Raw genomic sequence first — 11,379 nt, 5'->3', positions numbered from 1 at the left:
GGCCTGGATGTTGGATGGCAGGTGAAAGGAAAGGAGACAAGGGAGAGTCTACAGAGAAAGGACTAGAAAAGGAAAAGGGAATAGGCTGGTGTTTGGAGTTGGTTTATCTGTTGTTTTTAGATTTTTGAGTTAGGGTGTCATGTAGCCCAGGCTGGCCTTGAGTTTGCTATGTGGCTGAGGATGACCTTATGACCTTGAACTTCTGACCTTTATGCTTCCCTCTCTTGAGTGCTGGGATCACAGGTGTGAGCCACCATGCCGAGTTTATCCAGTACTGGGGATGGAGCCCAGACCTTCATGAACGTTAGGCAAACACTCTGTACTACATCCCTAGCCAAGGAATAAAGACTCTCGATTTTATAAAAGTGTTTTCTAGAAGCAAGCAAGGAAAGCAGGGGATATTTCCAGTGTAGACACAGGATCTAGAAAAGTGGTAGCCATGGACCTAAGACCCGAGTAGCTGGGTCACTAGGCTCTAACCGCACAAGGAAGAGTAAATTTCACTCAGTCTTGATAAAATAACCTCCAAATTCCAAAAGGAATTGCCCACTGCCCTCACACAGACTTTACAGTCAAACGGTACCAATTTCCCCCCACAAGCCTGCAGACTGCTGAATCTTCAGAGTATTCCACGAATATGATGTATAAATACCCCGGGCCACTGGCACTAAAGATTCAATAAAACGATGGAAATTCATAGGCCCAGGATAAAGCTCATTTAAAGTTCATATTCTTCAGCTAATGCAGCTTTCAATTATGCGCACCCATTTTAAGCTGCAAAAGATGTAATGTTAATCAAACATTTAATTTGCAAGTGTTTTTCTTCGTAAATGTCATGTACAAGGAGATACTCAGACGTGAGCCACAACATAATGGCTTGAGGTGCCTCATTTGGAAGTGTGTATTTGCACTGGTGTGTGAGAGTGTGGGAGACAGGCAGCCTCCTCTGGCCCTGATGCTCTGTGAGTCTCTTTCTTGTTACAAAGCAGAGAACACTCAGAAAACAAACTCAGAGCTACTTACAATGTTTGGTAACATTCGAGTCTCAATTCAATTTTCGCAGTCAAGATCTGGCTCCTGAAGCCTTTGCCGTGATTCAAGGACCGAGTAAGTGGGAGCAACTGCCTTGCTGTTCGATGACTCGTTATTAAATGGCCATAGTGAGACCTGATGTGGCCTTTCTAGGATACAGACCAGCCTTGATTTGCTCTGGAATGTTCTGTAGGAAATTCCCATCTCTCTCCTGGGGGTGCTCACAGTACAAAAGCAGTCCAGAATCCCAGAGATGGAGGAATGAGTGGTGGTGGCCCCTGGGCTGTGTGACTGGGACACAGGGGCAGAACTTTGGGGATCAAAGGGTGGTGGCTCTGACGGAATGATATCCACCCAGCTCTTCCTTCTGCAGGGAGGGAACATTTTAGCAAGGTCTCTCCAGGTGGTTCGGGGGCTGTGATCCTAGGAAATCCATTGGTCTATTAATGCCCATCCAACACTCCAGGCCCTGGAAACCTCTGCTCCCTCTCACTGCTTGCTGCTCTGGATTGGTGAGATGGGGAAGGGAATCAGGGTAAAGAGGTGGATAAAAGAGACAAGGTTGAAACTTCAGAGCCTCATTTTTCCCATCTGTAAGATGAGACATGAAAATACATCTATGCTAGGGCTGAGAGACAGCTTACTTGGTAAAGTGCTTGCCTTGCTCAAGGACCTGAGTTTGATCCCCAGAACCCACATAGCAATGCCAGGTATGGGGGAGTACACTTATGACCCAAGAGTTGAGGATGTGGAGACAGGAGGATCCCTGGGACTTGCTGGTCAGCCAGTTGAGCCAAAATGATGAGCTCTAGGCAGTGAAAGACACTATTGCAAAGGATGTGGACAATATTCTTGGGGACGATAGTCAAGGTTATCTGCTAGCCTACACACACATACTTCATGCACATCCACACACACATACTCATAAACACACACAAGTGCATAAAAATGCACACTATACCTATTATAAAAAGGCAATGTAAACACAAAGCCCTCCCCTGTGCCTTACCCACCCCAGGTACTCAGTACATGCTAGCCCCTGCCCACCTGAACCAAACACACCCGTAAGGGCAGTCATGCAACAAAGAACTGTACTCAGTCCTGCATCCTGAGCCATAAGCATCCAACTCCTGGGTCAAGCAAAGAGTTCTCCTCGTTCTCCTAAAAGGGAAGGCGCCGCCTGTCCCAAGGAGCACTAGGTTGTAGTGTTGTAATTACACAGACAGACCCATGGCAACCCGCCAACAGAAAGGAGCGCTGGGATGCAGGAGACTGGAGCCCTAGGCTGGGCTCAATTGGGAGCTGGCCATGTAACTGTGGGCCTCGGTTTCCCTATTCGTAACATGGAGGGGGTGAGATGTATCCTCTCCTTGTTCTCTCTTGGCCCTGTCATTTCTGACTGCGCCGAGGTGCCAGAAGCCACACTCCTGCAGGCTGCATGCAGACTTTCCTTGCTGGGAAGTCAATTCGGTCTTCAGTGTGGCGGTCTATAAATTACTGGGCAATCTGCTTCAGGAATATTAAGGGAACATTTATAAATTGCCCCTTATATTCAATGCTGCAAAATAAAGGTTCTAGGGATCCAGATGTTCATCTTACTTAAAACCATCTCAAGGATCCATCTTCCCCAGCCTTCCCATCACTTCAGGGGCTGACTCTTCCCTCTGGTTCCCAGTCTCCTGCTTCTGAGAGCCCTTGTCCCCATATCCAAGGCAAGAGAGGGTGAGGATGGTAGGTGGTTGAAGCTAGCAAGTCCCCTTGGCCAGCTCTCCTGGGACAAAGGACAACCTGGCTGGCTCTGAGACCCCAAGAATAAGGCTAGGGAAGTGAAGCTGTCTTTGGCGGTAATTGATTTTGACAGCATAACAGGTCAATTCATCTCTGTTTTGCAATTATTTGAGAATTCATCGGTAGGCAGAGTCCCGCAGGACAGCTTCTAATCACTCGTAAACTTAAACGAGGCCAGGTGAAACCTCACAGATACAGGTAGGTAACGGCAAATATGTCCACTGCCCCTTTCTTCTCCGTCAAGGACACACTCTGGTTAGAGGGTCAGATGGAGGCCATGGCCAAGGCCACAGCAGCAGAGGAATCCTGGTAACTGGACACTCTTTATGGTAGGAACAGAAAAGCCTCCCCTTGATCTCAAATACCCAGACGTTCTCTCAGTGATGACAGACGATGACCTTCAGGCTCAATGACACACCATCATGAAAACAAGATGGAGGAGGACAGAGACGTGTGTAGCAAGATGGGGTCCATCAACATCCCATCATGGAGAGGAGAGGCTCATGAGGCTCCAACCCTTCCCCCGAACCCCATAGACAGTTAGTGCTTGCTGGGAGACAGACACTTTCTCCAGTGATGTAGCCACTAGTACAAACCTCTTACTCATTCTCCTGTAAGAATTAACTCCCTGGCTCACACGTACACACAAACACATGTAGAACGGGGACCAGCCGGGAGAGGAAGAGGATCTGCAGGAGGGGGAGGGGGACAAGCGGGGATAATGGGGAGAACATGCTCACAAGACATTATTTACACTCATGCATCTGTCAGGTCCAAAGGAAACTCCATTTCCCCAAATTCCAAAAGGCAAGAAGGGATGTGGTGTCTATCAGCATAACCAAGTATATGCTGGCTTCCAGGCTCCCTCAGTACCGCAAGTGCCTGGTACACACTTCCGAGTCCATAGGCATCCTAGCCCTTTTCACCCTAAACCTTCTCCTGCTCACTGGCTATCTCCACCCCCAGCTACTCACTCTTACAATCCTGCTATTTTCGGTATGTCCTCTGGCTTCCTCTCTGCTCCCCCACGCTCTTCCCCTCTGTCTGTCTCTGTGTTTCCTGCGCTCCCTCTGTGTTCCTCTCTCTCAGGTTTGCTCTTGCTCCTCTCCTGGCCAGGTCCAGACTGTGGACATATTCAGTCTCCGTTCTCTCTCTGCCCTGGACTCTTCCCAACGCCTCTGGCTATTCTAATACCTACAATAAAAACCTTCTCTTTAACCACATCATGTCATCGGTTTATATGAAAACGTCATAATGAAATCCATTATGCATAATTAATTTATGCTAATTTACAGGTTTTTAAATATACTTGTGCAGGGCCAGGTTCTTGAGCAGAATTAATTAATAACCAAATGAGGCTCTGCTAACGGGGTCTTCCCAACACTATATTATAATAGCTTTTCAGGAAGTTATTTTAATTCCAGGCCATAAACAGCATATCAGGTGACAGCTTTATTTCCCAAGAGTTAAATATTAATTGCCACACAAATGGAATATAAAAGTGACACAGGGAACAAATTTCCCGGCTTCCTGCAAAGTGGAAAGAATTCTTTAGTATGTGTATCTTCGCAATCTGGTGCACACTGAGGTTAATTAAAACCCGTGCTCATTCTACCACATTTCTTCCTTCTTGGTGGCTCTGATGCTGTGGCCTTCCAAATGGAGGCAGGGACCACATTCCTGCAGGATGAGCGGGCTCTCAATAAAGCATTATTTCTCCGTACCATAGCAGGGCCCCTGTCATAAACGGATGCTATCAGAATCTAGGCTCTGCGGAAGGCAGATGCAACTTTACCTAAGAGCCTTAAAATGGTTTAACTAGCGCTTCAATCAAGGCTGCAGGTTTGAAATGTGCCACTAAACACACACTTCTCTGAGACGCTGCTTGCCTTCCACCCCAGAACTAATAAATCTGAAAGGCCTACTTAGGCTAAGACAAGCCGGGAGCTGACGAAGCAGTTTCGGGAGCTGGGGGTTACAGGGGTAGAGTTGGGGGATCATCCCTCTGAAGGGGCCAGGGATGTGGGTGGAGACAGGATGTGGCGTTCCCCAGGGCAGTGACTGTGGGTGGCACACCTAAGGTACCCACACCATTAGGTAAGTCCTTCAGAGTCCTCCTGCGGGGCCAAGAGGGCCCAGGGAAGAGATCTAAGCACTTCCGGGTGCCCAAACACACCCTCTCTTGAAAGAAGGAAGTGATGGACATACCCTCACTGCAAGTGGTCCTACTGCTTTTTCCCATTCCTCTGGGAAAGCCCGCTCTGGCTACTGGGGTGCTGGGAGCGGTTGTAAGTATGCCTGTTCTAGATGTGGTCTGAGCCACATTCCCGACTCCTTTAGAGTCTTTTTCCTGCTGTACCATCCTGCTCTCTTAGTCCTTTCCGAGGCGCCTCTGCAGGACTCCAAGCCATCCATCAATCACAGAGCTAACTCCTGCCTTGGAATGGGTGTGGCACTATCCTCCCCCTATACCAACGATTGAGAAATATGGGATCTGTCACCCCTGGCTACTTTAGAGGTGCCTGCTTCTTCCCTGGCTCGTTGAGAGACCATCTCAGGACCTTTACTTTGTATGGAAGGCCAGTGGGAGGGTACGGCATGGTAGCTCAAGCTCGATGAACCCAGGCTTGTGCCCCTTCCCCCAAGACACCCTTCTCACTCATCTCTCAACCAGGTCTTTGCAGCCCCCAGGCTCTGCCTTCTTGGGCTCAGTGTTGCCAGCCTCGTCAGAGCCCGGCTGTCCTTCTCTGGCCCAGCATTCCTGAGGAGGAAGGTCTGGGTGCATAGCACTCCTGATTTTGTTAATTGGGTTTTAATGCTCCTAGGCAGAGAGGACAAGGGCTCATTGGCCGGCACCATCTTTGCCCTAAAGTCTTGCTGAGGCCATCAGGAGATGCAGAGAGCTTGGCTTAATGACCAACACCTGGTCCTCATTACCAGCCTACTGCTGACTTAGCAGAACACACCTTGCCTCTGTCCTGCTCATTCCAGACTGTCCCCAACAAACCACTTGTTCCATAGAGGTGTACCATGGAGATGGGGGAGGGGACACAGTCAGCCACGCCCATCTATCAGGCCCTGGAGAGGATCAGCAGGTCCCAGGCCCACAGGGACTCCCCCTGAACTCTCTGCCTCTGCCTCAGAGCTCTTCCTTCTAGACAAAGCTGAGCTCCCAGGCAAGGGGCTAATATGCTGATTTATTTATCTAATTACAGTAAAACAAACAAGCTGGGAAGGAGGCAAATCTGCTTTTGTGTTCAGAAGGCAGCTGTGCCTCCCTGCCCAGGGTTCTCAGGGAAGCTGGGTGACAGGGAAGGAAGGAGGCAGAGCTGAGGGGGAACCTGGGAGGACACAAGTGAGGGACACTGGAATTGGGGGACCTGGCCTGAAGGCAGGGGATGGAGAGACTGAGAGAAGGATCAGGGACCATCGACAGGGAGAGATGATGAAGGGAGGACAGAGATGAGAGATAAGGAGGGTGGGGGCTGGGAACATAGAGACGGAGGCAGGGAAGCTGATGTAAAAGACAGAGAAATGGGACAAGCGATACAGACAAGGGCTGAGGACCAAAGAGTCAGGCAAATGGGGACAAAGAGAGCACAGAAGCTGGACAAGTGAAGGGCAGAGACACAGGACAAATGTTAGCCAAGAAAAAGGCAGAAGAGGTGAGCGCTGCGTGGTGTGAAGAAAAGACAGCCACATCCCAGTGGTATAGAGATGGAAAATGTCACCTGTGGGTTCATGTGTTTGAACACCTGCTCTCCAACTCGTGATGCTGGTATCGTATAAACTTTGGGAAGCGGGGCTCAGCTGGAGAAAGAGGGTCACCTAGAGGCTTCATAGGCCAGCACCACTTCCTGGTCTCTTTCTGCTCCTGGTCGACTGAGGTGTGAATAGGCAGCTATTCTATAGCCTGCTGAGATAAAAGCACAGCTGCCCTGCACCATGCCTCTGCCGCCATGATGGACTGTATCCCTTTAAACTGTGAGCCAAAGCATTCACCTCCTAAGTTGCTTCTTTTCAGGTCTGAGTGGCTTGAAAGAAAATGGTCCCCCAAAGGGAGTGGCACAATTAGGAGGTGTGATCTCATTGGAGGAAGTGTGTCATGGTGGGGACTGAGCTTTGTGGTCTCTTTTCAAGCTTCCCTCAGGTGACAGTCAGTCAACTTCCTGTTGCCTGCGAGATGTAGGACTCTCAGATACTCCAGCACCATGTCTTCCTGCACAGTGCTAAGCTCCCCATCATTATGATCATGGACTGAACCTCTAAACTGTAAGTGAGCTGCCACAATGAAATGTTTTCTGTTAAGAGTTGCTGTGGTCATGGTGTCTCTTCATGGCAAAAGGAAACCTAAGACAGAAGTCATTGATCACAGTAACAAAGGAACTCACACCCATCCAAACTGTCTTTCAGTGATGGCAGGAGGCCCCCAGGGACTCATGAGAGAACCAGACAGGCCAGAATCCTTACCTTGCTGGAACTTCCCTTCTGGTAGCAGGAGACAGAGAATAAATCTAACAAATGAGTACATTTATATCATGGCAAAAGGTGCATGTTTTCACAAACAGGATGGGGCACAGGGACCAGATAGTCTGGGAACTGGGGGACAGGAGTAAGACTGCAACTTCCTGATGACCCCAGGCAGGCATACCCAACCCTTTGTGACATAATGATGTCATGTGACCAGTTCACACCTGAAAGCTGTGCAGTAAGGTCACAAAATTATAATAAGTCTCTCTCTCTCTCTACACACACACACACACACACACACACACACACACACACTCGTCTCATGTTTTAGGAAGTTTACCATTTTGCACTAGGCTACATTCATAGCTATCCTTGGACTGACTGAGCATTAGACAGGTCTGACCCAGGGAAGGTGACAGCTCCCTGGGCAGTTGACAGTTTAGGAATAACCCATATTCATAGCCTGCAGACTTCCTATGGCTTTGGAACTTGCTGGCTACTAAGGGTGCCCCTCCCAAGTCATATGACATTATACGGTGCCACATCTCTAGCCTGCTCAAATAAGACATTTCCTTTGCTGGCATCAGGAAGTTAAGTTTTGTGTCCTGAGAAGGTTTACAGGCAGGGTCACAAACACTGTCGTAGGCACTAGAGACTGACCGCAGCCCCAACTGACAGCCTGCAGGGCAAGCCAAAGACAGGGCCATATGACAGGCCTAACAATGACTGGAGGGTGCTTGCAGGTGAGTGTTCATTAGTCATCCTCTCACGAGACTATGGTCTACAGCTACCTTGATTACAACCCTGTGGGAGCTTGAACAGAGGACCCAGGTAAGAGGAACCCAAGTTCCTCACCCTCAGACACTAGGATTTAATAACCTGATACTATCTTATGGAATCCCACTACACTAATTTGTAATCCAATAACAGAAAATTAACAACATGAAAACATGGGCTATGGCAGCTATTCTGAAGGAAGAATGACAGGCACAGCCAGTGCAAAGGTCCTGAGGTGGAAAAGGAACCTCAGGAAACCAGAATAGGGGGACAGAGGCACCAAGAAGCAACCATAGGAGATGAGGCTGAAAGATGTGGCCAAGGAGGTTTTGCTTGTTTCTGAGAGTGATAGATAGTTTGTAAAACTACCTGTGATGGCAATCCCAGAGAACCTAGACAACAATGAGGACCCTTAGACATACATGGATCTAATCTACATGGGAAGGAGAAAAAGACAAGATCTCCTGAGTAAATTGGGAACATGGGGACCTTGGGAGAGGGTTGAGGGGGAGGGGAGAGACAGGGAGGGGAGCAGAGAAAAATGTAGAGCTCAATAAAATCAATAAAAAAAACTACCTGTGATGGTCAATAGTGACTGCCAGCCTGACAGAATCTCACCAGGAGACAAACTTTGGGCGTCCTGGGAAGAGGTTTCTGGATTAGTTTAACTGACTTGGGAAGACCCACCCTGAGTGTGGAAGGTGCCATCCTAGGGGCTAGGGTCCTGGACTGCATACAAAGGAGAAAATGAGCTGAGCACCTGCGTTCCCCCCTCTCTGCTTCCTGACTATGGGTGCCATGCGACCAGCGGCTTTATACTCCTGTCTCCACGCTTCCCCTCCACGATGGACAGCTCCCTCAAACTTCTAGCCAGAATCAACACTTCCTCCCCAACTGTTTCTTCACAAGAATTGCGTGGCAACAGTAAGAAAAGTACTAATACATTAGTCATTTCTAATTATGGAAACTAGTATTTCAGATATGAATTTGTAAGCTGTAAGAACAGCGAGGTCAGATGAATGAATTCCAGACAATGCAGCTGTGTCCTGAACCCCGGTTGAAGTGGGAAAGGGGGCACACATCCACGGCCTCAGAATTCCGCTGTGATACAAACACTCACCGGTTGCATAATCTCAAGCCCATTGCTTTGTTCCTAGACAAATTGATATTTTTATTTGGAAGCACTCCAGGACCTGCTTGAAGCTTTAAATGTCATTTCTAAGTGGCCTCTAGAGGCGAGAAGCAGGAAAGGGACCTGCTCCGACTCACATGTCAGCGTTCCTGCTGGCTGCTGGGTGGAAGGAGCTTTGGGGGAACAAGAGCTGCTGGCAGGGAGCAGCTGAGGGCCAGCTGTGTGACTTCTGGTGGATCACATGACACCTTGTTAAAGGTTCCTTCCCATCAGCCAGCCTGTGTCACAGCCTGATCCTCAACTGCAAGCAGCAGAGACCACCAGGCCACAGCTTCAGCAATAAGCTAACGTGTGAGCCGTTAGCATCACTTAGGTACCTACTGACTACATGCCAGGCCCAGGCGAGGATTCCTCTCTTTCAGGCATTTCTGCCTGCGTGGGGTTTGGTGGAAGACACTAATGTTTTTAGGGTGTCTTTCTTGATTGGCCCTCAAGTCAGGAGTCCATGAGAATAGAACTAGTGTCCTCTGCAAGAGCGATACGTACTCTCTAACTGTGGAGTCCTCTCTCCAGCCCCTTGGTTAATTTATCTGAAAGAGGAAGCCAGGGAAGGGAGCTACTGCCACAAGGCTCCAAAAAAATCCCAAGTGTTCAAATTAGTTCACAGTCCTTTCTCTTGTCTGCGATTCGGTCGTGAGATCCAGAGTAAAAGCATGGAATATAGCTAAAAATATTCAATAACAGAGTAGAATTCAACTATATAGACCCAATTTGTTTCCAGACCTTCTCAAGAGCCTTTCTGTCCAGTCGTTGCTGGCTGTGGCCTAAGGACACAGCCAACCCCAGCCCCTCCAACCTCCCACCAGGTACTGTCCCTTCAGAGTTGAACACATTCCTTCCGATGAGATGCTCGGTGCCCTCCACCTGCCTTCCAGAGCCACACTCGGGGGCTAGTCTCCTCCTGGAAGTTAGAACATGGAGTACACTAGTCTGCCGCTACAAACGCTTCCAGCCAAAAGCACCGCAAAGTTGAGCACCACTGACAGCTTCTCTCTCTCGTGCCTGGGAGCCTCTGCTTCATAAAGCGTTTTCCTGCTTATGTATTTTTAAGTGTTGTAATCCTGTTGTCTTTAAACAGGGTCTAGACTTCTCCACCAGAGCAGGATCTGTCGCTCAGCCTGGGTCTCCAGCACCAACAAGGGTTTTAAGGGCTGGGTCCCAGGCCTCTAAACAGAGGTGGGAGCAGAAGTGGATGTTGCCACAGGAAAGGGGGGTGAGGATGCCATCCCCCGCCATAATGTCCCTTCATCCTTCTCGCCACCTAGTCTACCAGGCTTTGGCAATAGTCAGCAGTAGGATTGCAAACGAAACTTCACAGGGTACAAAATAAGCCAACGAAACTGCAGAACACAAACCACGCGTCTGTTTATTCCATGATGTGGCGGGCCCGGGGTGGAGGTTGGGGAGACAGGGTCATGTTTGTCTCGGACTGGAAAGTGAAATGCCAGAAGAGACAGCAAGTCAGGGTCCACCAAACTCTCCGTCCTGATTTTGGCCATCATCAGCCTTTGTTTCTGGATTCCAGAGCTCGGGACAGTATTGGGGTTGGGGACTTGTTAACTCACTTTGTACGAGTGTCTTCCCTAAGAGGAGAGTCAGACTGGCTCCCTTAAGAAGTTCAGTCCCCACAGGGGGTCCTTAGGCTGATGGGATGAGTGTTGAGGCCCATCTGCAAACACTGGCTGGGACCCAGAGGACACTGGCGTGCGACTCAGTAGCCTCCAACGCTCTTTGCATTATTGATCACAGAACCTGCTTAGGAGCTTGGAAATGAGATTCCACCTCCCACCTCCTATTGACTTTCCCTCTCACTAGACAAACACCAAAATCTCCGCTGACTTTCCACTGTGGAGGGTACCTGGGAGAGCACGGTGAGCTGGGGAGCGGGGTGCTCCTCTCATCTTCCAAGGTATCCTGTTTCTGAGGGGCCAGGTCCTAGGGGTCAGGACTGTGCCCTAGGGAAGGGATGAGCAGGGCATCATCGCGTCCTGCAGAGCCACCCCAAGCTGACAGGATTTGAGGATTTGCGACCTGAGAGAGCCACTTCACACATCTTTTTCACATCCGTTCTGAACAAGGATCTAAGCGGACGTGGAAGGCGCTGGGCGATTTGTTTGCCC

At 49.3% G+C, this 11,379-nt stretch overlaps 1 protein-coding gene across 9 annotated transcripts in view; it reads right to left on the bottom strand.

Moving 5' to 3' along the window:
* Positions 1–11,379, bottom strand: part of Megf11 (multiple EGF like domains 11) — a 330,639-nt gene that overhangs the window by 136,098 nt on the left and 183,162 nt on the right. The window lies entirely within an intron of this gene.

The sequence above is a fragment of the Alexandromys fortis genome, unplaced genomic scaffold, assembly GCF_014885135.2.
Source record: "Alexandromys fortis isolate MF-2015 unplaced genomic scaffold, M_Fortis_MF-2015_v1.1 scaffold_70, whole genome shotgun sequence".
Taxonomy (NCBI): Eukaryota; Metazoa; Chordata; class Mammalia; order Rodentia; family Cricetidae; genus Alexandromys; species Alexandromys fortis.
Note: the sequence above shows the minus strand (reverse complement) of the source record. Positions and strands in the feature narration are given on the sequence as shown.